Consider the following 18,282-nt stretch of genomic DNA (forward strand, 5'->3'; position numbering starts at 1 on the left):
CCATTGCTGTAGCGCATCTATGGACAGGTCCATCCAGGGATTATGGGGGGGTGTTCTGTGCCGTACATTAGTGATGGATCAGCAGGTCGGGTTCGGGCGGGTAAAAAAAAAAATGTCAGTTTATTTGTGGGTTGGGTTGGGTCAAATAATTCTGCAGAAACGGAACGGGTTGAGAAAAACCGACTCGCGCATCACTACTGGACCATAAACTGAAAGTGAAACTTAGAGACATGTAACTAATTCCTCTAAATCTCCCGTTGTTGTCCAGCTCATTTTTCTTATCCCTGCCTTTGGAAACTTTAATTTGAGGGTGCAGGACGTTTGTTTACCCCCCCCCGAGAACCGGGGCCCGAATCGGCCTGATCTCTTGACTAAATCCGAACTTCTAAAAAAAAATGCCAGCTCGATAGCCGATAACGATCTTTAGAGCGGATCGGGACATCCCTTGTGTGAGGCATTTGACGTGATGCTGTTGCGGATCCAATAAGCGTAATTGTTAAGTGAACAGATGAACGAATCCAAGGAATTGAGCTACTGGGAATCAGTTCAATACAAGAATCAGTTCTCAATTCCCATCCCGATATATAATCTTCATAACTAAACTACTTCTTTCACGGTATTCTTGAGGAAATTGTTAAGTAGCCGATGCCGACTGAGCTCCTGCCCCCGCCAGCCGCAGAAATCCTTCATGAGTGTATGTTCACCCTTTGGATTCTATTTCTGTCCTTTTCTGGAATATTGCCTGTTGTCCTGGGGCAGTGCTGAAATGCTGCGCTGCTGTGTTTTCAGAGGATGTCCTTTTCACTTTGTTCCTCTTTGTCTGTCTGTCACTTCCACACTTCCACACAAGCACACACCGTCTGCAGATTGTCCACATCAGCCTCCGTTTCCCTCGTGTCCCTCGGGAGCAGAGACGGCCCAGTCCTGCTCTCGTATCTTCTGCATCTCAGAAGGTAAGGTAGGTCACTTTTAGAGAAGGATACGGAGCCGAACAGCAGTGTTATTAACTCACAGGCTATCAATCAGCCGGAGTAATCAGCCTCTGTTTGGAACCGGCGAGAAGTCAGATGTGTGATGTGTCTAATATAGGCTAGGAGCATTTTCTGACACTCACTGCCAGTCATTATGAAGCAGTAAATCTATTTTTCACCACTGGACTAGATGGCATCACACTGCATTTATATAACAATGGTGTGTGTGTATATGTGTGTGTGTGTGCGTGTGTGTTAGCCGGTCTGTCCAAACATGTTTTAGAAAGAGATGCAAAGTGAGAGAAAGGCTATGAGAGTTGTCTTTGTACAGCCAGATAATGGCTGCTGGGCCATTAATTCTCCCCAGTGCCACACTGAGCTCCATGCAGCTTGATCCAACCTGACAAGCCACATTTGGTCTAGGAATAAAGATGACAGCGAATAGGGACGGATCACGACGGGCAAAAGGGATCCGCAATCAAGTGGCCGAAAGGGGAAACAGAGGGAAGAGTCAGGAAGGGAAAGAGATGAGCAGCTCTGGGCGTCTTTGCTTTTCAGATTTGTCTCCTGAAGAATCATGTCAAGGTGAGAAAAATGTGGAGAAAGAGAAGGTTAGCCAGTGGGGGGGTGGGGTGGACTGTAAATTTCAAGGAATGATGAACACCAGGGACCAAACAGAGGCGGGTTCCTGCCACCACCACCACCACCACCACCCCCCAGCTCCGGCTTTCCAGGATTCTCATTAAAATGCATTAGGCTGCCCTGCGCTGCATTCCAGCACATCATCGAGCTGCTTATCATCTCCAGAGCAAACAGATATGCTAACCAGTAACAGCAGGGAAGCCCCAGCATCAGTGACAGCAGCGCGTGGACGTTTATGAAGAGGGGGTGAACCACTGTTAGGTACAGTGATAAAGAATGAAGGAGACATGACACGTACAGTCGATTTATCCTCAAGTCCAAAGAAAATACCATGCAAATTCTAACTCTGACGGGGCTTTTCTGCCGCATTTCCACCACGTGTAACCGGCTCGACCCGACTCGGTATTCCTGCAGACCGTTTCCATTCCAGGATACTACTGACTTTACAGTATCTGAACGTAGTACCGATGCGGCGCGTTACTTCGTCTGTTCAGAGAGTTGCTGATAAACTGGCTTGTTGCGTGTTGTCTCGTCGGAATTTTTATGTCGGCCACCACAGACTGAATCTCCTGGGCCGACCATGGTGTAGTTTTGGGCTGTTGTCATGTGGATTAATGTACCGCTATATTTACTGTCCACTTCCGCTCTGTTTTTTGTAAAACGGTGGGTCACAGAGAAAACTGTCTGACCAATCAGTGGTCTGCAGTGTTATACAGGGGTTGGACAAAATAATGGAAACACCTTAAAACATCAACAAAATATAATTTAATATGGTGTAGGTCCGCCTTTTGCGGCAATTACAACCTCAATTCTCCGAGGTATTGATTCATACAACTTGTGAATTGTTTCCAAAGGAATTTTAAGCCATTCTTCAGTTAGAATACCCTCCAACTCTTTTAGAGATGATGGCGGTGGAAATCGACGTCTTACTTGAATCTCTAAAACTGACCATAAATGCTCAATAATGTTGAGGTCTGGGGACTGTGCCGGCCATACGAGATGCTCAACTTCATTAGAATGTTCCTCATGCCATTCTTTAACAATTCTAGCTGTATGGATTGGGACATTATCATCTTGAGGTGAAGGTGTTTCCATTATTTTGTCCAACCCCTGTATGACATGGTTTAGTATCGCTTGGAACCTCGGCGAAGGTGATACCAAAAAACTAGTACCGGGTGCCAGATTCCAGGTCCTTTTTCGTAATGGAAATGCAAAAAGGCCGAGTGGAGTCGAGCCGGTACCACGCAGTAGAAATGCAGCATTAAATTCTCTCCCAGTGTTGTTGACGTCCTGTAGAATGACAGAAGCAGTAGAAGGTCCACTGATCCAACCACATGCTTCACGTTGTTAATGTGCATCGACGGTGATCTAGGCCAGGATTGTACTCATAATCAGTTAAACTCATCACTTTCACAATTTCTCAATAGTTGCTTTTCCATTGACCCTCAAATTGCGCAAATATAACTTGCGCATAAGTCTCACTTTTCGATTAAAAATTTTTGCGCCGGTAAGAGGTGGTTTTTTGGGCGTAGCGCAAATGGTATGTCACGCAAAACTGCAATGGAAAGACCTTTTTTCACAACTAGAGTCAGGTGAATTAAAAAACTGATGTTGACGTACGTTACAACAAGCGAAGAAGAAGAAGAAGAAGAAGAAGAAGTCGTATGCGTGGACACACCAGGAAACCCAATCTTTTTTTAATTTAGTAGGAGATAGAGGGGTAATATATAATAATAATGAATATCTGTAAATCAACACAATATTTATGTTCGTCATGTTTATGGAATGACTTCTCATGTCATCTCGCGATAATAAATAAATCATTCCATTTGTGATTTAATGGAAAAACCGACATTACGCACTTCTGTTTTTTCGACATTTAGTAAATATCGGTAAAGTTTTGCGCAGATGTCCAATGGAAAAGCGACTACTGAAATATTTAGAGTCAAAGTAAACTCTTTATAGTGCTCATTTAGACACCACAATTAAATCCTGTGCTATGATATTCAATTTTACAACGTGATATCATGACTCGTGTAAATATACAGGCCACTTAATTGGCGTGTTATCTGTACACATGATAAACTTTCCGCATGTATGTTAACGCCATTATTAGCAACCTGAATTGATGCATCAAATATGACGCACTGAGGGTTAGGACAGTGATTCCCACCATTTTTGTCTCGTGACCCCATTTTAACGTTACAAATATCTGGTGACCCCAGACATTGAAAATGCAGACATTTTTTTGCTAAATAGAATAGAATAGAATAGAATAATAACTATACTTCTACTTCTAAATGAGGTCCAGATGCATTCTGGTGAGCAAACTATTTGACTTTTGCTGAGTTTTTTCATCACTTAACATGAAAAATCGAATGGGACAGGTCAGTTAAAGTGGTGCCTTTCTCAGTTTTACTTAGAGGAGACCGAATCTAGACTCAATCACCTCGTAGCGTTGCCGTTTTTACTCTGGGTGCAGTAGAAGCTGCAGCAGTAAACGCTCACCATGTGAAAGTAGCACCAAGCATCAGCCTCTACTCCGAGTCTGTGACAAAACTGTGACAAAAGGGTCATTTTATAAGTAGGACATTCACTGCAGTCTGCAACAGCCACAACAAACCTGAGAAGAAGGTTTTTCTCACAAGACGTCCATGTTGAAAACCAGTTTATTGACTAATTAACTAGTGGCGCTTGTATTTTTGGCCTCTTGTCTTGAACGTATTAGAGCATAAATGACAGTTATGGGAGTTATTAAGTATTATGACAAGATACATCAGCGTTAAGTGTTGTTCTAATGATGCTATTACGTTTTGTCAGTCTGTAAGTCTGCTTCATTCCAGCATGTAGTTTTTATGCAAATGACAGGATTGTTTGCATCATTTCTGACCTGTTTCTGTCATTTTCATTCATTAGCTCCACCAAGAAAGTTCAGGGATCGCTCTCATTTATCTGGTAGAAGGACGGGGTTAAAACTATGGAAGCAATTTGTGTGAATTATGGTAGAGCTGGAGTTAATTTCTTTCACTTTTTTTTAACAATGGGGGGCCTAGTCTAACTTTTACCCTGTACACACTAATATGGATATTTACCTAAACGGGTGTTGTCCTACAAAAATGACTATGAATCAGTGTACAATTCAGAGAAACCATTGTTTAACTCTTAAAAACCTATTACAATTTTTGTGGTCATCATCATATCTTATCGCACCAATACCGAATCTGTTCCGGGGCAGTGCTATTTGCTTTCCGAAGGTCTTGGTTGGAGCACTGAGGGGCCAAAGGGAACCAATGCAAGATGTGTTCCATTGATTTTGATTGAATGTTTGTGGTGACTTCCAAATTCATTTTCCTCCACATTTAACCCTTTCTTAGTAATTGATCACCATTTATTATAATATCATTCTTCATTTAAGTGAAAATCAGGCATTTTTCTTTGAATTTTGTCCATTTGAGCTTTTATGAACATCTACATGGTCAGTAAATTAGTGTAGATTTGAAAGTTATTATATCAAAACAGAAAATTCACTGAAAAAGTCACTTTTCCTCAAATATATCATTACTTTAACCCATAAGGACCCAGTGTGACTTTTGTTGTGGTTACCAAATGAATTTTTCTTTCCATTTAACCTTTCCTAAGGGATTTATCATCATTTATTATAATATTAGCCACCGAATTCTGCATTTTTTGCAGTGGAAATCATCTATTTCTCTATGTTTAATTGACTGAGAATGTAGATGTTCGTAAAACCTCACAGTAAATTCAAAGGTTATTATATCAAAATAGAAAAAAAAGAAGAAATAGTGTCTTTTTCAGTAAAATATCATTAACTGAACGTAAACCCAGTATCTCCATCTGCTGTCATTGATCCAACTCCATGGGTTTTACTGGTGAATCGGTGTTGTAGAAGATGACGGTGTTTCCACGGTAACTACGGAGTCTCTGAACGTCCAAATGGGTCATATCTGATGACCATGAAAAGATGACAAACTGTATTTTACAAGGATTGATAGGATTAGTGGATCAACAGTTTAAATCAGTAGATGCTTTTGGTCGACGGTGGATGTTTGGGTCTTTACGAGTTAAAGTAAAAACAAGCATCTATAACCACTGTCATTTCACCAGACTTCATGTTCAATCAATGCTGTAGAAGATACCAGTTTCCATGGCAACTACGGAGCCTCCGAACATCCAAATGGGTCATATCTGATGACCATGAAAAGATGACAAACTGTATTTTACACCAATTATTTACATGTATGGATCAGATTAGTGGTTCAGAAGTTATTAAACACCTCAGATCAGTAGATGCTTTTGGTCGCTGGCAGCTGGTTAGGTGTTCGAGGGTTATAAACTGTGAATAATATTGGATGCAACAGATGTGGAGGATTTCATTTGTCATGAAGTTGAGAAGCAATGAGTTGTTTTCTCTGCTGCACCGGTACATTTGTCGGTTTCCCAAACGTGTCCGTGCTGAGCTCGGTCTACTGCAGGTCATACACTGATTTATGCACCTGGATTTGATGTTTCAGGTGCAGCTTTATTACACAAAGACATAACAGACATGAGCAAAATGGGGTGTGATGCCATCGATTTCTTATCTATTCATTTTCCCTGGGTACGTGGACACAAATAAACCACAGACTCATCTTTTCTAAATCACTTAAAAAGGTCATATTTTGCTAAACCCGCTTTTATTAGTCTTTGGTTCATTTATTTGTGTATTTGGACCCTAATTAATTCCAAAAGTTTGAATTTGAATCCTCCAGGTGCTGCAAAGTTTTCTTTGTATTCATTCCGGCAAAAATCGAGTGGATTTCTACAACCTGTTTTAATTCCTTCTTAATTTGTTAAGTCTATAACTAGTTATGTCATATTTGCACATATAAGGTCAAGACTTCTGACGAACATTTCTCCGAACATAATTGTTTGTCAGCAGCAGCGGATGTAGCAAAAACTGAAAATATGTCCAAACTTTGAGCCGATTACCTAAAATGTTCAGTTGTTGGTTGTATTAACGAACACAAGTGACTGAATGAGACAGAGCAGCATGGTCAACAACCTGGAGGGGGCGGGGCATGAAGTGGCACATTTGCATTTAAAGGGCCAGCGCTCAAAACCACCTTTCTGGCGTATTTTACTCAGAAATAGGGTTGAAGATGGACCTGTGGAGTTGAATTAATGAATTCAAACTCAAGCAGAGCATTTACAGTTCATGTAGACCACAGGGAAATGGTTTAAAATGCATAATTCCATTAAAAAAAAACAAAGCAAAATGTTACTCTTTTAAAACACAATTTGCATGTAAACAAGAGGCTGAAATCTAAAGAAAAATTATGATTTTGCAACATGTGCTAGTTGGTTTCGATGGGGCATCAGTGGCAATGAAAAAAACTAACCGTCAGCTAGTATCAACCAACAAAAGAAGCAAAACATTAGTCAAATTTGTAATTTAATAAGAAGAGTTATCGTCTGTAGGGTACACCCTGGACACGTCAGCAGTTCATCGCAGGGCTGACTTATAGAGACAAACAGTCACTCTCACACCTATGGGCTGGTGCTGGAATCGAACCCAGGACCTTTTTGCTGATAGGCAAGGGCGCTGTCCACTGCACCACCATGTCACCTGCCTTTGTAGACAGTGTGGTTAATCTAGGGGCTGACTAATATGCAATTTTTCCAGTATAATAGAAATAATTGAGACATATTTGGAAATGATATGCGTTGTGTATTTATGGAATTGAGACACGGTCATGCCCCTCCCTCCTTTGTTGTATTTCCAGTGAATGTATTCTACCCTGTACAAAAAGGTGCAGCTGCCAACAGTACAGCCCCCCCCACCCCCCCACCCCGCTTTTGTGCGACTCTACCTGATGTTTTTTTCGTTATTAGTTGTAACCACAGAGTTGAGCGAGTATACAACAATATGTTTGCATTAAATGTTAAATGTCTAGATTAACTCCAGCACAAAACTTTGGTCAACTGTTTTTACTGTCAAATCACATTAATAAATTGCAGTTCAATAATATTTTAACACAATGATTGTCAGTTTTCACATTTAACAGGAGGGATTTAAATACTCCCAATAATCAGTTCATCAACAGTTCAGAGTTTTACTGAACAGAGACGCCTGGAGAGGAAACTCAGCACATTTGCATACAACTGACAAACTGTTTTCCCCCAAAGTCTTGTCAGGACAATATCTTTCCTACATTGCGTGCATATATACTGTACATATTCTACTTTTAGACGTTTAAAAGAAGAAATGTACCACACGTAGGCGGCGTGCCGCAGGGTTTGCAGAAAAGTTCAGCTGTAGAAGTGCTGATATTGTGTGAAAAGGTTATGCGTTTTTAAATTTCCCATCCATGTTTGTGCTGAACTTGGAGGCACTTCTGTTGTGCTCGGCTCTAGCACCGAATTTTTATTTGCATGTTTTGGAAATTTGTGTCAGAACCTGTTTTGTTGTGCATGGATTTCATCATAATAAGGTCAGCCTCCGACTACCCCCAGCGCGTGCATTTGTTAAATCTCCTCTAATTATTTGCGTTTTGGAAAATGACAGTCAGCACAAAGTCAAATATTGATGTAACTGGGCTAACGGAGCTGGGTTGTTATTGGCTCACATCTCGACTGTTGCTGTGCTGCTTTAGAAACACTAGATCTGGATCCTGTTTGGTGAAAGTTATTTCAGTGTCGAAGCACACATCATTAAGGTTTAATGCTTTAATCATGGCCGCCTTTAAAACCCCATTAATCACTATTTTTAAACTTACATTAAATCAAATGACTGATTTCAATTTAGAAAGACTCGCTCGGAGTAACCAAGTAGAAAAGAAACTCAGCAGGTCTACAGAGCTTTATGGCCTTTTGGCTGGGGTTTGTTTTAACACTGCATTTATTGTGTGATTCACCGTTGCACCGTTGTTTTCAAAAAGCATTTTTTTCTTTTCCAAAGAACCTCTAATAAAGTGTAGCTGCCCATTACCTAACAGCTGTCGGTGTTAGCAGCTGGCTGGGAAATGGAGTGGGAGCTGAAGTGATCATTTCTGTAAAAGTGGTTGGAAATGAATGGAAATGAGTGCGAATAGTGGACTCGCATTCATCAAATGCACAGAAACTGCAGTAATAAAGTGAAAATGTGCGTCAGCATGTTCAGAACAAGCAAGTCATAGCAGTAATAGCAACCAGTAATTAACTAGAAGCATTTTTCCTCACTTTGCCCTTTTCATATTCGGAATGTGATGACGCACGATAACAGTATTGATTGCATTTTACCAATAACAGCCAGGATTTCTACTACACAAGACATTTTACTGTTGAAAATTAATGTCCAAGCTGTTGGTTGTACTGCAGACACTGTGTCTAAACCTCAAACTGAGTCTGGGCGATTTCACAACCTTTGATTGTAATCCATCTTAATTTGCTGTATGGAATTGTGCAGATTGCATCATTAAAAAAGTAACAGAGCTGCCAAAACTTTCCACTCAGCAAACATTAGTTTTAAATGACCCATTTACCAGTGTAATTAGTGTTTTACAGAGAGCGTTGAACTACAGGTTTGTCGCCAAGGTAATGACTTTATTTCACGTTGTTTATTGGACTGAAGTGCTTGGTGATGTGTCTAAAAGCTCAGATCCAAATCCATGAACCGAATCACACTTTCTCACAATCAAACATTTGGCTGTAACATGCTTTCCAAGGTTTCTGGGGGCTTGAGGATCCCAACGTGACTTTTTTGTGTCATGCAAAAATACAGAATCTCAATTGAGATAACATGAACAACAAGTGTTCAGAGAACACAAACCTCCGCCAAGCACCCCAAACGGTGTGCACGTGTGGATCGACTATTTCTTTTTAAATTCAACAGTTTCCAGGTTGTTCCATACAGCGGAAGAAGTTGAAGCTTGGTACCAGTCAAGTGTATGTCAAATTACATTAAATTCCAATCAATATTTGTTGAGTTCTAATTTTAAATGTGTGGTAAATGGGATTTTCACTGTTAAATGTAAATGTCCACAGAGTCCACATTCCACAGTGGATGTGGACAATTTTGCGCTAGATACAAGATATTGTTATAAGCTACAGGTGGATCCAATTGGAGGCTAATCGGAATCGTTTTGAATTTTTTATGAATTTTCAAAAATTGCTCAGTGATGACAGATGGAAAATTGTAGATGATGTGACCTTGAACTTTGGCCTACTAGGCCCAAAATTTAATGGGTTGGTCCCAGGGCCTAGGCCTATCTGTGGGGAAGATTTGGGAAAGACGGGAGGAAGAGTTTTCCCCTAAAGTTGCTAACAAACAGACATGCAAACAAACAAACACACAAAGCAAAGCGATCACAATACCTCCTGGTGGAGGTAAAAAGCCATGACACAAAACCCGATCTTCCAGAAAACAGAGACAGCAGTCATAGTTTGGTGTGTAACTGGCCTGCATTTTATAGCAGGGGAAAACATTGAGTCGTTTACTTGCACACTAAGGCCATGTCCACACGAAACCACATCTTTTCCTATCCGATCTTTTTCTTTGTTTAAAACGACAGTCGTTTCAGGAAATATCTGCGTCCACACGAATCCACTGAAATGGTGTAGTACAAATGCCAGGCCTGTATGTGGCGTTGAAATGCTCTCGCAGAAACGGAGAAGAGGACGTGGAGCATGTGTATAAAACTTGCAAGTTGTATACAAACCATAGACTACAGAAGAAGAACAACTTTCCACAGTAGATGCAAGAGCATGCAGAGAATATTGGTAACTATGGTTGTTTGTTGCTCATTGTAAGGAAAGAGTAGTGAAGATTTTGATTCAGTATTTCCAATAAGCTCAATAGCTGTTGTAGCACGAGCACTAGTCTGTAGTCTGCCATTGTTGTTGTTGTGAAGTGGCGTCTTGTTTCCGGGGTGAAAGGTTAGAGAGGTGGGGCTATGACATCATCATTTTAGAAAAGTTGCGGTTTGGTCGAACAGATGAAGACGCGAAACTGGTGTTTTCAAATTTATCTGCTCTGGGACCTGGTTTCAAAAAGTTGTGGTTTCAGTTACTGAAGAAACCGGTTTCATGTGGATGAAAGGCTTGTCTAATACAAAACCTTTGCGAATACGACCAAAACTGTCTTCATACGGACAGGGCCTAAAACGCCAATAATTTGATTGGTCCAGAAATCGGATAATGATTGAAGTGACCATGTAAACAGCATGATCTGATGTTCTTTATCAGATAACAGCAGTAATTTTATTAGAAATCAGATTAACACACCTGGATTTCTCCCTAATGTCGTCATGCATGTATACCCATTAATGTGATTTATTTCGACCTTTTACATCTGCACATGTTTACACAAAAAAAAAAAAAGAAAGAAAAAAAAAGTAATAATAATAATGACAGAAATTGTGGAAAATTGATGTGATGTTGTCAAACTTGAGTGGAAGAAATTGTTATTATTTTATTATGCAAAATTGGGGTAGGACAATATAAACTCTGCTTCTTCCTGCTCCATTTCAGACATAAAGCATTGTTGAGGAGCCACGATGAGGTAGTTCAGCATTATGTTCTTTGCCTTTCCTTACCTTTGTTATTGCCTTTGATACTTTAGAATGTTCTGTTTAAATCCATGCTTTCTCTCTGCCTTTATTTCACTGTTTTTTTGTTGTTTTTTTTTTACTTATGTTCAAAATAAACTTTGAGACGATAGCAGGTTTGCAGTAATTCCAAAAGAAATCTGATAATTGAAACATCTGAACCTGGGTTTTTCTATTATTGCATTTCTGAAGTGCATGTAAACACATTAGATCTGATTATTACAATTATCTGATTTTTATGGTCATGTAAACGGGCTCATTGTGATACAGGTTATAGGTTAGGATTCTATGGACAGAACATCCAGTCCATCTATTTCCTGAACACTGGTGTCGGCTAATATTCTCTATTGTCTGCAGTGATCCATTGATACATCAGATGACGTACACTGATAGCAGTGACTGATGGATTTGTCTGTCATTGTATGAGGTCTGTGTCTGATTACAGCGTCCGATTGCAGCTACAGTCCTTTCACTTCTGTTCCAGGATCCCCAAATTGAGATCAATATGCTCTGGAGTAGGTATTAGAATCCTCCTTGAACCTCCTGTGGCTAAGGCTGTGCAGCGAAAAACATGTCACATATCTCTATAATAAGAAGTGATAATTGTCCAGGAAATTAATGGAAATTACAGACTGATTTTCAGAAAATCACATTGTGTCACGCCAGTTCTCATGGCATTTGGCGTGCTATACGTACACTTTTTTTTTTGTAAGTCAATTTTTATTGGTTTTTCTTTTCTTCTCACACATTAAACATTTTCCAGTGGTACAACGGGATGGAATTATTAGAAAATATATCAAAAATATGAAAATCAAATGTTAAAAAAAACAAGAAAAAACAGCAACAAAACACAAAAACACACACCAAAAAGAAAAAAAAATTACAATATGTGCACATTTTTATCCTTTCGAGTCTTATTCAACGCCATCTGATCACGTATCAGTGTACACCAAGATCTCTGGTTTACATATCCAAAATCCCTAAACCTAACCCTAACCCCTTCCCGTTAATTGCATGGTATTTGACGCAGCGTGAACATAGACATGGAAAGCTTTATAATGCGCACAAATAACATTCCACTTTAACTGACGATTCATGATATCACATTGTAAATTATGAGGTTAGCAATTAGCGTGCTATCTGTAAGAAATAAAACAACCTAAAAAACAAACTGAACCAGTATAAAACATCTGTCGAGGTAGCAGCTACCAGCCAAATTGTTTGGTTTAATATCAGTTTTGGTCCAAAATTTCAGGATCAGATTCCATTATTTGTTATTTTAATGTTGATTCATGATAACAAAATAACGTCACATTAAAAACCACCTGGAAAATTAATAATCTGTCTGTGCAACAAAGAAAATTAATAAGTAATCAATTATAAACGAATTCCCAGCTACGTTCAGGTGTGCACGTTCTGGTTCATCAGTCTGACCAGTGAAGGATAAAACATGTTTTTCAGGCGTGAAGGTCTGGCCTGAACCCTCTCTGTAATGGGTCATTTATGATGCAGCCTCGACCGTCGATGCGTCTCAGGCTGTAGATGTCCAGCAGAGATGATAGCGGTGCACCAGTGGTCTTCTCAACGCTTTTCGATAGGGGTTAGAATTAGAGGTCAATCAATGGTGGTTTTATAGACCATTGTATTAATAATAGTTCGGAGCCGGACAAAGTGGAGAGTCGATAGCCCCGAACATAACCCCATTAAAGTCTAATACAGAAATTAACTATATTGGAACCATATGACTGATGTCCTGTCTTCACTAACGTGGATCTTTTTTTAAAGCACTAATTTTTTTTTTTATGATTTTTTTGTTCGCATGGCCTTTAAAAACTGACCATAAAACCTAGACTTTATGAAATGTTTTTACAGTTTTTGTAACCAAAGGTGCAGTTTACATGTAGACAAGAGGAACAAACTGAGAAAAAAGACATGTTTTGCTAAATATCTGCATTAGTCTGAATGGTTCAGATAGATAGAGAACTTTATTAATCTCATAATGGGCAATTCAGTTTGACAGGAAGTGAATCATAAATACGCTACACAATACAAGCAACAGAGGCATTGACCATTTATCGCACATCATACATTATTCATAAGTTAAAGGGGTTGTATTTTGCTAAGCCCACTTTTATTAGTCTTTGGTTCATTTATTTGTGTATTTGGACCCTAATAGTTCATAAAGTTTGTATTTGAACTTTCCAGGTGCTGCAAAGTTATCTTTATATTCATTTGGGCAAAAATCGAGTGGATTTCTACAACCCATTTTAATTCCTTCTTAATTTGTTGCGTCTATAACTGGTAATAACTAGGTATGTCGCGACATTTGCACATATAAAAAGGTCAAGACTTACGACGAACATTTCTCCAAGTACGCCATAATTGTTTATCAGCAGCAGCAGTTGTAGTCCATGCTGAAAATATGTCCAAACTTTGAGCCGATTACCTAAAATGTTCAGCTGTTGGTTGAACGGGACAGAGCAGCACAGCCAACAACCTGGAGGGGGCGGGGCCTGAAGTGGCTCATGTGCATTTAAAGGGCCAGCGCTCAAAATGACCTTTCTGGTGTCATTACTCAGAAATAGGGTTGACGATGGACCTGTGGAGTTGAATGAATGAAGAATTCACACCCAAGCAGAGCATTTACAGTTTATGTAGACCACAGGGAAATGTTTGAAAATGCATAATTCCATAAAAAGAAAAAGCAAAATATCACTCCTTTAAAGTAGTAAAAAACCCCTAAGTATCAAACTGTTAAAAGATCAAGGTTAAGTATTAGTTTCCATCAATGTCAGTGTTTTCAGTATAGAAATCTACTGTCAACCATGAACTATTATCAGCAGTAATTTCTACTGACGATAATGTCCAATTCACTCTATTATTAATTTATCTATATTTAGAATCACAAATTAACTCTAGATTACAAATGTTACCTGTGATAACAATAATATCTGCAATACCAGACACACTTACAGACAATAATGTATGATGCATTGGGATTTCTGTAAGTGAAGAAGAAGAAGAAATACCCCTTAAAAAGCTAATTTATTCACTGCATTGTGGAATCAGTTGCACAGAATTAGATAATGATGAGTTTCAGCCGAGTGCATCTTTAACACACATCGACTTCAGCTCCTATCTACAAGTTTCCCACAGGTTTTAATAAAGATATTGATATTAGTTGCCACTGTATCAATATTTTATCCCATTCCTTCTTGCCACTGTTTCTGTTGCAGTTTCTTGTTAATTGCACGAGGCTGCAGACCATATATCTCCTTGGAAGAACCTTTACTTGTTGCTGGAATAAATCCCAAACGTAACAAAACTTAAGCTGAAGTACATCTTAATGAGTTGTTCCCCGAAGCCTCAGAGGAGGCTGTGTGTAACGTTCAGGCTCAGCTTCACAGTAAGGAGTAGTTAGCTCAGTGTAAACGCTGGAACAGGCACAAAAGAGCTCAGGAGGCTGCGGCGTCTTATAATACCTGATGTATGTACTCAACATGCAGTATAAGCTCTTTAATATTCCGCTGCCTCCCCACTGACATGTAATCGCAGTCTGTATGGGACTCGGGTGAAGCAGTTCACATGGAGGCGCTCCCCGATGTCTGCCTTAACCTCATTTCTTCAAATAACCTTCATGTGCATGTGGAGATACAGCGGAGAACTATCTCATTTGTTTTAAATATTGAACATTACCATAGAATATTCAGAAAACATTTATTAATAGGTAATATGAGGGTGCGCCTAACAAGGAAGAGCTTTTGTGTTTCTGTTTGTGCACTGAAATTATGGGATGTATGAGTGCGAGTTAATATTTGTGTTAAATATGAGTTAAAACAATATCCAAATATATTTCAACAGAGGTATAGAGATATGATTTTGTTGAGATATGGGACCACAATGTTTGAATTTCGGTGGGTTTTCTCCCATTTATTTTTGGGTGTGAGGTAGAAAAACGGAATGTAGTGATCATCATCATCATCATCATCATCATCATCATCATCATCATCATCATCATCATCATCATCATCATCGCCCCGCCCCCTGAAGAGGGAGGCAGAGGGTATTGTTTTTGGTTCGGTTTGTTTGTTTGTTTACACTTTAGCAGCAAAACTATTGGTTGAATTCATACCAAACTGGGTTTATAGATTGCCAGTGACCCAGAATAGATGTGATTACATTTTGGGAAAAGTCAGTCAAAGTTAAAATTTAAAGAATTTTTTATTTATTTATTTATTTTCCCCCCCATTCAGTTATAATGATCAAAATGTGTCTATGCTGACATCAGCACATGCATAGACATGATGACATCAGCTGGATCCATGCCTAAATAAGCTACAGTTCATGCCAGGTGTAATGGCTAAATTACTTATATCCATATATATCATATAGGCTTCTAACTTTATTTCAGATATTGTGACTTCTTCTGTGTTGTGTCCAGAGTAGAAGGCCAGGCCAACACCTGAGTAGTATAGAGAAGATTTCTCACAGGGGTCTTATCTCTAAGTTCCTGACACTAACCAAAACACTTTCCACATCATAATTTTCTCATGGGAGACAGAAGACTACATTGTGATTTGCATTTTTGGGTTCAGACCGTCTCAGTCTCTTGTCTGAGTGATATTTCTTTCTATGGAGCTCCAAATAAAGTGATTTCTTTGACACTGATCGCTTGAGCTGACCCTTCTTTATTGAAGACGAATTAGTAGAGTATTATTTTTCCATAACAGAGGGGTGGGGTTTGTTGTGCCTGGCACCACTTATGATCATCATCAGCAGCAGCAGCAGCAGCAGCAGCATCATCATCACGATGATTGTTATTATGAATATTAATGTGATAATTCTTATTATCAGTAGTAGTGGTAGTAGTAGTGGTGGTCTTTTTCTTCCTTTTCTCTCTTCTTCTGGTGGGATGGTCATTTTTTGGGTGATTAACTCTGTTCTTGTAGCTTATAGTAATGTCAGGAGGTTGAAATGTTGTAATACGTGATTTAGGGAAAAGGGGGTGGGGTAAAATAAGTGTTTACTTCTTCCCACTCCTTTTCAGATGTATAAATGACACTGTAATTGTATTAAATATTTCTTTTATATAATAGGATAAATTTCCTTTTGTTTTCTGTTGATAATTTGCTATGGGTGTTTTATTTACTTTATTGGTGGTCGCACTGTGATTTTTATCTGTCTGAAATAGTAAAACATCCATTCACTCCTTCAACATAACAGTGATCTTTTCATATTACCCAGTGTTTCTATAGCTGCGGACACAGAGCTCAACTTACATTTGATTATATGTCGAAACTGTCCTGACCTTTTCTTAATTTGAGCTTTTTTCATTATGTCTCAGCTTCCTCCTTCACACCACTAATGAGATACAAAACCACTTGTCTTCAAGGTCAGGTTAAATTACTCCTTGCTGTTCTCTCTCTCTCACACACACACACACACACACACACACACAGTAGGTTTCATTTTGGTCTTTTTCTTACAGTCTGATTTCAGCCCGCCTGCCCTACATAACCTGACCGGGGACAGAAAACAGCTTCCAGTCTTCGGGCCTCTGTTCGTTGGCTGGAACATGTGGCGATGCAAATGAGTCTGTTTTGTGCGTGCTGCGTCGTCTCGCAGTGGCAGTGACATTTCCAAGCGCTCGGTTTCTCTGCGCGGCCGACTTGCGGAGGGCGTTCACATGCATCCCTGTGGGAGTCAGTGTGCAGTGAGAAGGATTAAGCAGCACTGCTGGCACTGCCAAGCCTCTCGCTGCCCTTGTCCTTGTGGACTGAAGGAACACGCAGGATGCCTCCCTAATGTTGGCCTCAGCTGCAGCCTCCTCCTCACACTTCATTTCACTTCGTTTTTGGCTGCTGCATCAGCATCAAGACGATACTACAGTGCATGGTGTGTGTGTGTGTGTGTGTGTGTTGCCTTGATTTACATCTACTGTGCCTCTCGATGACATCTTGTCATAGGAAATAACATTAACCTTTCGTTATCTTCTTATTATGCAGGGATGATTTTTAAAAGAAGTGAAAATAAGGAGTTTTTTGGTAGACTGCACATTCTCTTTTGATTTATTTACTGCATTTATTTGCATATAAACTACTGAGTTTTCTTGTGCGTTGGCTACTTTTACGGATTCACCACGTTTATCCGTCAACACCTGTTTTTTTTTTTTTTTTTTTTTTCCTTATTTTGTTCTATTCTTTGTCTGTAAAATACATTAGAAGTGTTGCCCTTGCTGACTCGAGGCAGTTTGCTCAGTAAGTTCAACAGTGAGGGAACTGTGTGGGTGATCATTCTGTCAACACTGGCCTATATTTCAGGAGAAGTGAGGAAAAAAAAAAAAAAAGGTGGCCATGGTCGAACCAAGGGCACTGAGCTTTACTGTGGACGTCGGGTGTAAAATAACACATGCATGCAGCCCAGGGACTGTACCTAGGATGCAAATGAGGCGAGTGTAGCTCAGTCGCAGACAGAAGAAAAAACATGTTTTTTTAAATTTTATTTGTTCACATACCTAACGTGACAACAGATCAAAAGAAGTCTGTGTCTTACTGAATTTTCCTACAGTTGTTACCAAGTGTTGAAAGCTTCGTCACGTCCAGAATGTAGAAATTGAATGTGAGTTGCCTTCACCTTTTAGTTTTAGAGGTTATAATTAGCACAAACCAAAGGATGGTGGTGCTAAAATAAATATGACTCAATGAGAAGACCATTAAAGCAACAATCCAGCACTGCAATATGAATGTAATTAATATTCTTCTGGTTTCTCTGTAGACAGAAGTAGGGATGTCCGATAATATCGGCCCACTGATATTATCAGCCCGATATTGGCATAAAAATGTAATATCGGTGAATATCATTATCGTTTTTTTTGCCTATCATTGAAACTGATAAAATAATGCCTTGATGTCACCGGCATTTACCAACGCGTAAATGAAGCATTGTTTGTAGCTGAAAGAAATGTGCAGTTTTCAAAATTGTACAGTAGAGTTGCCACACTGTAATAGACTCATGGAGGGAGGGAGAGAAAATAAATAAATGTGGCATTTTTTCCACAACTTAACTCTTTCTTCGCCAATGACGAG

At 39.4% G+C, this 18,282-nt stretch overlaps 1 protein-coding gene across 2 annotated transcripts in view; it reads left to right on the forward strand.

Annotated features, from left to right (window-relative positions):
- pomgnt2 (protein O-linked mannose N-acetylglucosaminyltransferase 2 (beta 1,4-)) overlaps positions 1-18,282 on the forward strand; it is a 40,218-nt gene that overhangs the window by 9,418 nt on the left and 12,518 nt on the right. Inside the window, exon 1 of one of the 2 annotated variants that reach the window (XM_030158675.1) lies at positions 867-953. The exons of the other annotated variant lie outside the window; for it this stretch is intronic. The gene's annotated coding sequence lies outside the window, so the exon portion shown is untranslated. Of the gene's footprint in view, positions 1-866; positions 954-18,282 lie in introns of those variants that run through there. 2 annotated transcript variants of the gene reach the window in all.

The sequence above is a fragment of the Sphaeramia orbicularis genome, chromosome 16 (genome assembly GCF_902148855.1).
Source record: "Sphaeramia orbicularis chromosome 16, fSphaOr1.1, whole genome shotgun sequence".
NCBI lineage: Eukaryota > Metazoa > Chordata > Actinopteri > Kurtiformes > Apogonidae > Sphaeramia > Sphaeramia orbicularis.